Here is an 11,991-nt window from a genome sequence, read left to right on the forward strand (position 1 = left end):
GACGTATGTGTCTTTCTATTTTACCAAAAGTTAAATGTAAACCTTAGTTTTATAGACTAAATGTTGGAAGGTTATTTATTCAAACATTTTCTCGTATTATATCAAATCACTATTCATGTAAAAGCCATTTTTACCGCTTTAAAATAATCGATTCTATTTTATGTGAATGTTTAGAATCCTATGAAGATATTGATCATATCATTTTACATTGTCCTCGATTTTCTGAAATAAGACTGTATCTTTTTTCTGCCCTTTAAGAGATTCGTGTAATCGAGATATGGAAATTTAACTCAAAGCTAGAAGTCTCGATAGCTCCACAAGATAAGCTTCGGCCTTTTTCCCTCTCACTGTTTCACATTCGGCTTCTTGCCCTTCGATCTAACGCTCATTCGACCTTATGTCCATTCGGCCTAATATCCATTCGGCCTAATATCCATTCTTCCTAATGTTCATCCGAGCGAATGTCCTTCGGCCTAATGGGCGGACGCCTGTTTATCGCATGCGTTTGTTTTATCGGAAGAAAAGAGCAGGGGAAACGCAACATAAAACGCAAAGTCCTAGCCGGAAGTCGGGTAGCTTGGTAAAGGAGGGATATTGCATCATTTAATGAACGATTTTCGAGAGCGACGGTTGCAAAAATTTTGTGGGCTGATATTTAATTGCGTTCAGCAAGGATACGACAGCAATATTCCCTAAAATTCAGAGCGTCGATCCCGGCCAGCAATAAAACAACATAAATCGCACACAAGGCATATCATTCTTCCGCTATATGTTGTGGTCGATCGAGGTTTTTATTCTTTATATTTATGCTTAGGGTCTTAAAAATGTTAACCTAATTTTTTAAAAAGATCGAAGCAGTATAAGCAAAGTTAAAGCGTTTTTCATCCTGCACTCTTGCGGAGCGTAGTTTTTACTTGAAACCTTAAACGCGAATATCTCGAAATCATGTTTTTCCAAAACCTGTTTTAATCCACATAGGGACCATTCATAAATTACGTAACGCAAAACTTGTCCTACCCCCAATTCCCCAACTGTAACAAATTGTCACAAATTGCTTTAAATTCTTTTTAAAAATTTCCTGCGTTGCGTTGCGTTGTGACGATAATTTTTTCGCATTGTACACTGACTTCATCATGTATGACTGCTGATTATCTAATAAGGGACGATCCATAAATGACAGCAAACAGACAGATAGACGGGAAGTGTTGATGCTCCACCTACTTAACGGAAAGACGACAATTCCTCAGACTCTTCCATAGGTGTCGCGGAGTTGGTGGTTTGGAAGGGTATAAGGTCTAGGATTTGCTCCAAGCAAGCGATGCGACCTGTAAAGAATATTTTATTATGTAGTTGTTTAGTTAGTCTTCGAGTACACGATCACTCGAAAAAGAAAAGATCTTGTTTAGTTTTTGGTTCTTTTTAAACTCTGGGCAGCCGGCTACCGAGAGTATCCTATGTTTCCTAATCAAAAGCAATTTGAACTCCACACAGCCGACCGTGGGAGTATTGCATAGAAAAGCTAATCTTATCTGCGTAATGGGCCGGAACACTATCTATTGTAACAGTATTTAGACAGTATTCGCTATTTCTTCTCTACGGTATATTTATTTGGTTGAAAACTACCGAGTGATAACACGTTATACAGACGAAAAGTTATGATAGCGCGAGATGTTATAAATCAAGGTATGTATTTCCTGTTTTACGTATCGGATGATTTGTAAAATAAATTAAATTCGTTTAAAAAAATTTCTTCAGTACAAACATGTTACGTAACGTTCTACCTCACTCCCCCTCCTCCACATGTCACAATTTGTCTGGTTTGTACGGCTCACCTGGAGGGTACGAAGGGCCAATGTTAGCGACAGCAACATTGACAGACAGCTCTGCTTAGTACGGGGCACCTCTTGGCAAATGAGGAAAAAAGACTGGTTCGGAGTATAAACTATATTTGCTTCTACTTCGACCACGTGTACAATTTTTAATGAAAATTTTCTTGCACTCTTCGGAAAACGCCTCCTGCGATTAAGTCCGCTATACAGCAAATCTTAGCTATATTTTTTTTAAATTCTCATGGTATACTAACTTCTAACATCCTCCGGGGCAGCTACGGATTTTGGCATTAGTAGAATGATTTTTGTTACCGATCTAGTGTATACAGATTTGAAGTACGAATAACAACAGTTCGGATCTTTTTGCCAACAACATACTCATGGTAGTTTCGATTGTCTAGCCATTTTTGTCGTCTCAATAGCTCAGGACGGTATAAAAAATCCACCTTCTCCAAATGTTTATACGCAGCTCTATAGTCCAAATCTCGTTCCTCACAATCATGATCGTATTGCATGAAATTGTTTCGCCCCAGCAACAACATATTCGGTGTTAGCGGCTCAAGATCTTGCGGATTGTCCGATATAGGTACTAAAGGGCGGTTGTTGATGGTGTTCATAACTTCACATAGTACTGTTCGTAGCACAAGATCAGTTGGATGTCGTTCTTTCAACATTGTACCAAGGGCGGATTTCATTGAACGAACGAATCGTTCCCAGCATCCGCCGAAATGGGAAGCTCCTGAAGGTATAAATGACCACTCCACACCTCGGACGCTCAATGTTTCCTCGATTTGCTGTTGATCAAGCTGCTTAGTCAACCGTTTCAATTCTTGATCGGCCCCAGTGAAGTTTCTACCATTATCTGTGTTGATCTTTTGGGTACACCACGTCATGAAACATCTTATAGCCATAGAGTTCTATGCAAATGATTTCACTCACACTATTTGGGGCTTTGTTTTCCTCCAGCTGTCATATGTTAAACTGTCAGTCAATTTAAGCGATTGAAATCGCTTTCCTAAAGTATTTATAATGGTGTTTAAATGCTCTGTGTCACTGTGAAACTTATTCTGGAGACTACAATACCGGTTGGGTTGGATCCACCACGCAAATAATCCGGCCGAAAAGCTTTTTTTCGATTTGTTTTCCTCCACCTATCAAAAATTATGAGAGGTGGAGGAAAACAAATCATTGAACACACTAATACTGTTACAGATTGTCAAGTACTCTATAATGCAGCTGTTTGTGTCCAGGCACAGTACTATTTCTAAATACACTTCTCGACTCGTCATGCAGGTGAATAACACGATCCAGCGTTTTTCCAGGCGACGTTCAACTTTAATGGTTAACGTACCAAAATAGTCAATTCCAGTGTGAGTGAAAGGGTGAACAAACGGTGTCGTACGAATCTTTGGTAAATCTCCCATCTGCGGTACGGTCGGTTTTGCACGAAGTTCACGACATGTTATACATACATGAGCGTACTTACCAGTGTTCGGATTTTTAATATGCGATACCACAACCTCAAATTACCCACGACAGTATCCACTCCTTGGTGACAGTTTGCGATGTGATACATCCGTTCAAGCAAATTTGTAAATTCATGATTGTCTGGTAGTATTACAGGGTTATTCGTCGTTGGTTATTCATTCCAAAAGGATGCCCATCATCCTGGATGCGTCTCTGCATTCTAATAATGTCATCGGAGCTCGCCCGGGGACAACTTGACAGATAGTGCTTGTTTCATATATGTACCACCGATTTGATGGTGGCGCTAGTATGCCTTTTCTGTACGACTACCACGAACAACGACACGAAAAAGTTTCAAGAGAAAAGCGTGTTTCGTTACGTGTGTTATGAACGCCGTCAATGCGGCTAGAACAACATTTGGAAAAAGCGTATTCCAAAATGTGGATAAAGAAAAATATTATTAGAGAATAAATTTATCCCTGATTGGAAACCGTCAGCAAAGTTACATAAATCTTATTATAGATTTAGCTGGAAGGTGTTGTTTTTAGCAACCGGCTCTCTTCCTTCCTAAAAATGTTTTGGTATTCTTGTTGTGTGAAGTTTGTAATCGGTAAATCATTGGTGTTATAAATGAAATATAAATGAAAAACTTTTTGGCCAATGAAAGTAAATCACCAAGCTTAACAATTCGTGAACCTGCGACATCTTGTTTCAAGTTCATTAAGAACGTCAAGAATTCTAGCATTTTGATTGGGAGAATAAACAATATATGTAGGATTTTCTACACATTTAGCAAAATTGGTTTTGAATAAAATTTGTGGTTTTTTACCAGAATTCTGGCATCAAACCAGTAGTGCTCGGTTTCAGCAAGAATGCTGCCAGGAATGTACAATTTTGTTCGACTTCAGCCAGAGTTTTGTTCGACTTTTGCAATAATTCTGTCCGGAAGATGTTGCGATGGTTTTGGTATGGATCCCTTCAGAATTATTCTGGCATTTTCCTCGGCTCTACCGGAGGATTTCATGCCTTAGGAGATGTTGATTAGTTTCGGAAGATTTTCGGAAATTCCAATATAAGTGGTAGTGGCTTGATTTTGAAAGTCATCTTCTTGTATTTCCGAAAATCGATTTGTTTTCTTTCGGATTTTTAAAATTCCAAATGGAATCTATGTTTCTGTTTAAGTATGGGGGAATAAGGACAGTTTCTAATGTGAACAGCGAAATAAATTTGATGAAAGAAATGCTTAAATTGATTATTTTTTAGATATGGAAAATAGTAAATGGGATGCGCCTTTTTCAAATTTTGCTCCATTCGAGCCGCCATGACATCACCAAATCACCACAAAATTTGCTTATGAGTTCAATATATGGGAGCTGTCAAGTTGTCCCCGGGCTGTCGGAGCTGAATGGTGAAAGTGAAAACAAACGGCTGAACTTTTTCACAAAACCTTTAGCACAAAGAACAGATATCCATGATCGAACAAAAATATTTAAAAAAACCTGTTTTAATCCACCTAGCGGTGCAATTGTGCCTTTCTCATTTCTCTAAACTATGGCACGGAGGCTTTTTATGTTCAACATAATTGTGGAAATGTCCATTACATTCTTAGTACACTTTGCACTTATACACAATGGCATGCCAGCAACGAACTTGATGAGCTACGTGTCGACGGTGAAACACTTGAAACAAAAAAATATCATACTCCATTAGCCTAATCAGCATTAGATCAATGTTATCTGCTTGCTAACTCATTTTGTCATGTGGGGATGGGTATGTGAGGAGGGCGAAAGTCCCATGAACGAACGACTCCCCAGCTTAAATTGGTATGCTTTGTAATATAGTGGTGGTTTAAAGATGATGGGGTTGCAAGGGAGGGGTATGAGGTGGTGGTCTGAGGGGTGATTTAAGGAGATTTTTAAAGGAGGGGAGTGAACAGTAGAGGGGGGGGGGTGTAACCCCTCTCCGTAAACCATCAACTACGCCCCTGTTAAAATCCAGAAACCTTACGCGAGTCGAAAAAAAAATTTGACCGGGATTAGGTTGACGTTTTTCAGAGTGATTGCATAACCTTTCTATATGAGAAAGGCAAAAATGTGCAAAATCCAAAAAAGTGAATCTTCGTCAAATTTTTTTCGTGTTTGCATCAAATCTCGACGTTTTATGCACCTTGAATACATTTAGCATCAAAAATAAAAATTCTATTTTTAATTTTTCCTATAGTTTTTATGAGAAATTTCTGTGTGGCTGCACTCTGAAACCCGTAATTCCGGAACCAGAATTCCGATCGATCCAAAATTCAATAGCAGCCGATGGGAAGGTTGCACCTTTCATTTGAGACTAAGTTTGGGCAAATCGGTCCAGCCATCTCTGAGAAAAATGAGTGACATTATTTGACACATACGCACATACATACACACACATACACAACACATACACACACATACACACACATACACACACACATACATACACACATACAGACTTTTTCCGATCTCGACGAACAGAGTCGAATGGGATATGACACTCGGCCCTCCGGGCCGGGATTAGGTTGACGTTTTTCAGAGTGATTGCATAACCTTTCTATATGAGAAAGGCAAAACGTGTGTAAACATTTGAATTAATATACGATAAACACTAGCGCCGTCACACCACCCTATCCCAATTATCCGTCAAATCCATTCCGGAACCGGTTCGAAATCTTGAATGGATTCGGTATGGAATCTTGCTCAAAGAAAACACCCGATTCCGACTCTATCGGTTGATGCATTTGAGCTGGAATTCATACTGGAAGTCCGAACCGGTTCCGGACTAGTTTGATTGGGTAGAGGAAATACCGCTGTCAATTCAGCCACAAAAAAACATGACGACAGCAGCGCACCTGGTTTGGATATCCCAAATACTGTACGAAACAGTTAGAGATTGTACACAAGTTGAATGCTGAAGCCTTTAGTTTCTAGACACCGTCGTTCTTCTGCAAAACATTCCATCTGCACCTTATTGTACCAAGCATTTTTAGCATGGGTCATGTCGTGAACGTCTATGTTGAATGTTTCAGGCTTTTCTTTTTTAGGAACGGCTAGCATTTTTTTCATTTTCAGGTAATACGCAGTCGCTCGAATCAGTCTGTTGTAATCGGAAAACCTTTTGATGTCGGGAAGTTGGAGGTCAATCGTTTTAGCAATCCTGTAGCATAAACCTTCATCACGGATACAGACGAGCTCGTCGTGAAAATTGTTGGATTCTTCCGAAGTCAAATCTACCACGTCGTGAGCTGGCCAACACTTACGTTCTTGAGCTAGTAATTCGGGGCCTTTCAACCAGCTATATTGGCGAATTTCGAACATTTTGTTCCTAAATCAGCAACATTAAGATACGACGGAATCCAGTGTCACATTGCCGTATGATCCAACGTAGGCAGTCAGTTTCTCCGTTAGCCAACCAAGACAAATTTTCGAGTCAGTCCAAAAATGAATTGAGGTATCACTGTAATCACTGTGAAGTCGATGTAACTGTTATTTCTGAATTTGGATGTTTCCGCCGGGGCTTCCGGAACCGTCGATGGTGGTCAATGTGACTTTGAATCACTGTTAGTGACCCAGAACTGCAAATCCAAGCAGTTATGGTCACATTTTGGAAAAATTCACATTTTAACATTCATCACCGTATATATGTTGAAATCGGGATTTGTTGCGTGTTCGTACTCATCACCCTGTAATTCCAGATCCGGAAGTCAATTAGAAATTCAATAGGCAGCCAATGGAAACGTTGTACCTTTCATATGCGACCAATTATATAAAAATTTGGTAAAGAATTCGTTGAGGGATAGGGATGACATTAACTTAGGTACTTGGCAAGGGAAGCATCAAAAACCGTCATAGATGGCTAATGTGGTCAAAGCGACTTCGATGGATCATTAATGATCTGGACACGCAAATCCAAATAATATTGCTCACATTTTAATATGTATTGCATCATTTGGACATCATGGTGGAACCAGTTTACATGGGATTTTGCTGTGTGATCGTACTCCTCCACCCGTAACTCTGGAACCGGATGTCAATTCAATAAAAAAATCAATAGCGATGAGAAAGTTGTACCTTTCATTTGAGATTAGTTTTGTTAGTGCGAGATTGAGGTTAAATCGGGATGAATTTTTGCCAAATGAGGTTAAATCAGATGGAGAATCGTAAACATCGCGTCTACATATATGCCTATACACATTACTGTGTTGGTGTCCTAGACGTCAAATAAGTCAATTTTAGAACGTTTCCTTACATATGATCTCAAATCCAAAGTCTGAGCAAATTATTTGGTTTCTGTACTGGAAGATTCATATTTCGTTTTAATTTCTTTATTTTTAAAATCCTTGAACATGTGCGTATTTAAAAACGGACATTCTTTTACCTTGTCAATACACACTCAGCCTTAGGAAAGTTGATGAGACGCTACGTCGTTTTCAGGGATGTATTTTGAGGGGGTGTTGAATATCACTCAAAGTATGCTACGCCATTTATGGATGTTGCCTTATGCTAAATCAAATCACTGCCATCGATTTGCCAAAATAAATGTCGTTTCGTAAGATAATCTTAAGACTCGCATACATCCTTCGTATGGGTAAAACATAGGATATTCTTATAAAATTCACTACATGTTTTCCTGGGTGTAGAATTGTTAGTAGAATGTGCCTGCATGAGCGATCATACGACCACATAACATAGAACAACAATTATCGAGAAGACGAAATGATCGAAGAGCACTTTAAGGTCTTGCCCGGTCAAACCATTCGGAATTTGATTCGGAATCCTGAATGGAGTCAGTATGGATTCCAACTCAAATGCAACAACCGATTGAGTCGGAATCGGTTTATTTATTTATTTATTTATCACGCACATCAACAGGCCGTAATCGGCCCCAATGATGGAAACTACATCTAAAAAATTGCAGGAATCGATTTCTCAATGATATTCGAGACAAATGAAAGTCGAACAAGTGCGATACACGATTGAAGAGGCGTTGTAGTCCCGTGATAGCGGCATTAGCTGTTTGAATAGTTCGTCGAAACGGCACTCTCAGAAGAACGTTTCCGCGTAACGTTCTGGACCTTGCTTGGATGTTAACTCGCTCTAGTAAATCTGGAGAATCGATGCGTCCTGACAGAAGATCAGAGATGAATAAGGCTCTTGCAGTTTCTCTACGACGCTGGAGAGTATCGAGCTGGATGAGTTGACACCGACTCTCGTAGCTTGGTAGACGAACAGGATCGCGCCAAGGCAGGCGTCGAAGAGCATACCGTATAAATTTTCGTTGAACGCCTTCAATTCGATCGCTGCTGTTCATGTAATTCGGGTTCCAGACCGCCGAACAATACTCCAGCGTAGAGCGCACTAAAGAGCAGTATAGGCTTTTGAGACAGTAAATGTCTGTAAAGGATTTAGCCGTACGGAAAATGAAGCCCAGGCTTCGCGATGCTTTACCAACAACATACGAAATGTGATTCTTAAATGTAAGTTTCGAATCTAACAGCACTCCAAGATCCTTAACGCAGCTCACCCGGGAAACAAGAGCTCCAGACAAGTTATATTCAAACTCAATGGGATCTTTTTTTCTGGTGAACGATATCACAGAACATTTCGCCGGATTCAGAATCATTCGGTTGTTTTCACACCATCTGCTGAAAGTGTCGAATTGCTGCTGCAAATATTGTGCGTCCGATCGGCTCCTAATTCTGTTGAAAATTTTTAGATCATCTGCATACGACAACCGTGGTCCTTTCAGCTGATAGTTTACATCGTTGAAATAGAGAGTGAATATTAATGGTCCGAGATGACTTCCTTGCGGAATACCAGTGGTTGCGGAGAACAGTTTGGAGTATGCATCACCTATGTTCACACTGAGTTGACGGCCAACGAGATAGGATTGAAACCATCGCAGGAGTGATCCACTGAAGCCAAGTTTTTCCAATTTAGCGACTGCGATATCGTGATTGATTTTGTCGAAAGCTGCAGATAAGTCAGTATATATAACATCAGTTTGTTGATTCGCATCAAACCCTTCGGACACAAAAGAGGTTAGAGATAGTAGATTCGTCGACGTAGATCGATTCGGCATGAATCCGTGTTGGTCTTTAGAAATATATTCCTTACAGTGAAAAAACACTGACTCCACCACGACTAACTCAAAGAGCTTGGAAATGGCACAGAGCGCAGATATTCCTCGATAATTGTCAATGTTTCTCTTATCACCTTTTTTGTGGACAGGAAAGATGAAAGCTGCTTTCCACAATTGAGGAAAAATCGCGGTTGTCAGTGACATTTTGAATAGTTGACAGAGAGGTTCCACCAAACCAGATATACACTTTTTCAAAAACACAGCAGGGACACCATCTGGCCCAGGAGATGACGATGCTTTAAGCTTGGATGCTGCTGATACAATATCCGAGTGCTCCACATGAATCTCACTCACTGACCGTTCGAGTTGGGCCACGCCGCTAGCTGCAACGTCAATCTGCTGCGAGGACAGAGTCTCACTGACGAACACACTCGCAAATTTAGAGGCGAACAATTTGCATATGGCTTGTGAATCATGCCCAACTTCACCATTCAAGAACATTGTAGAAGGTAAGCCGGTTTCTTTCCGCTGCTCATTGACGTATCTCCAAAACGATTTAGGATCCGACTTAAGCTTACGTTGCATTTTTCGTTGGTAGTTTGAAAAACAAAAACTGTTCAGTTTTTTAAAATCGTTATTGAGCCTTACATAATAAGCTCTAAGTGACAAGGTACGGCGTTTGGTAAACTTTCGTAATGCTGCTCTTTTCGCAGTTTTTAGCTGACGTAGCTCGGCTGTCTGCCAGGGGGATTGATCACTTCGTTGATTACACTTTGGGACATGACGGCCGATAAGGTAGCTCATTATATGGCAGAACGTTTCAGCGGCGGAGTTCACATCATCCTTGCTTAGCACAGAATCCCAGTTAATACTTTGTAAAATATTCAAAATGCTGCTATAGTCGGCCCGCTTATAATTGTAACACACGGTGGGCGCGTGGCTCGAAAACTTCATAGGCGGTACGTCCTGGAGTGTAAGATGTAGAGGCGGATGGTGGCGAACATACTTTACTAGCGGGGTGAGGGCGGTGGAAATATACGGCGATTGATCTCTGGCATTGACGAAGCATAGATCTAAAATCCGGTCGTTCTCGTTCGTGGTGCTGTTGATCTGCTGAAGTGTAGCCGTGCTATAGCCATCCAGAAGAGTGATGCTGCCAGGATGAAAAACAGATTCGTCTGGGTCGGGTTGTAGAAATCCGTTATGAACGGAACGCCACTTTATTGTAGAAAGGTTGAAATCGCCGATAATCATGATTTCGTCAGTGAGTTGCGCCATCGCGGAAACAGAAGTCAATGATTCAGAATGAGAATCAACTAGTGCAGAGTCGCGAATTTTATCGGGAGGGAAATAAACCACACATATATATAATGTTCGATTTCCCAATTTTATCGCTGCCCATACTTGTTCGATGCTGCTCCAAGCGTCATTTGTTATATGTTGAACTTTTAATCCACGACGCACAGCGAGCAAAACACCGCCACCGGAGGATTTGTTGCTGTTGAGAGGGCTACGATCACATCTGAGAACCTCGTAGTCAGAGCAAATCACCTGGCTGGATAGAGTCTGCTCATTTAGCCATGTTTCTGTCAATGCGATGATGTCGTAACAGCAGTCCGAGGTAGCTAGACGATAGGTATTTGCACAGGAATTCATGCCTCCCACATTTTGATAGTATAAGTGGATGGACGACGATTATAGGCACGGAAGGCTGACCGGCACTCCTCGATTCATTCGTCTGGAATGTACACCGGGGCGATTGGAATGACTGCTAACAGCGGAAGGAGCGGGTGAACTGCATGAATTGGTAACACTCGTGATGGAAGTTGGAGTGCTCCTCAGGAGGTTTCCAGCTGACGGCTGACAGCGATGACTCATTAATTGACAGTCGGAAGCATTCGAGCTAGAACAAACAGTTCCATCAGGAAAAACGGTTGATTCATCAACATAATTTTGAAAATACTTGCCAAAGAGGGCAATTTGGAAGTCCCCCTCTCCATTCCCAGACACAGGGCCGGGACGACTGAAGATACTGCTGACTGCAAGGGGCACGACTGTGCTGGGAGGATTGGGGGATTCCATATTGCTTTCTACGGTGCGTCCCGGTTGCCGTTGATCAACAGGCGAATTGTCGGTGCGTGGTCTAAAATAACTGCTATTTGCGATGAATTTATCCCAGTCGAGGTGTTTTCCGAAACCCAAGCTTCCCGTCATTATTACGTTCTTGCCGAAAGTCGATGAACTCGCGGAAATACATCCCATCCGGCCAGGTATCGGCATTGAGAGCCATTTCACGAAGTTGAGGGTCAACACCAATTTTGAAAGAAATGAAATTAAGCCCGCTCAAATTTGCGTCTTTTTTCACTAACTTCTTCACTTCGACCGGATCGTCCGTTGAGAGGCACTCCTTAACCATAGCACCAACCTCAGCTTCGGAAACGGTGGTAGCAATTCGTGACAAGTAAATCCAGCATTTACTAGTAGCGGGTTGAACAGTGATTGTGGGTACCTTTGCTACATCACCCTTTTTCTTGCCACACGTTAGACTAGGGACATCGGATTTAGAAGGAAATTTATCATCCTCCGT

This window comes from Topomyia yanbarensis, chromosome 3, assembly GCF_030247195.1.
Source record: "Topomyia yanbarensis strain Yona2022 chromosome 3, ASM3024719v1, whole genome shotgun sequence".
NCBI classification, from domain to species: domain Eukaryota; kingdom Metazoa; phylum Arthropoda; class Insecta; order Diptera; family Culicidae; genus Topomyia; species Topomyia yanbarensis.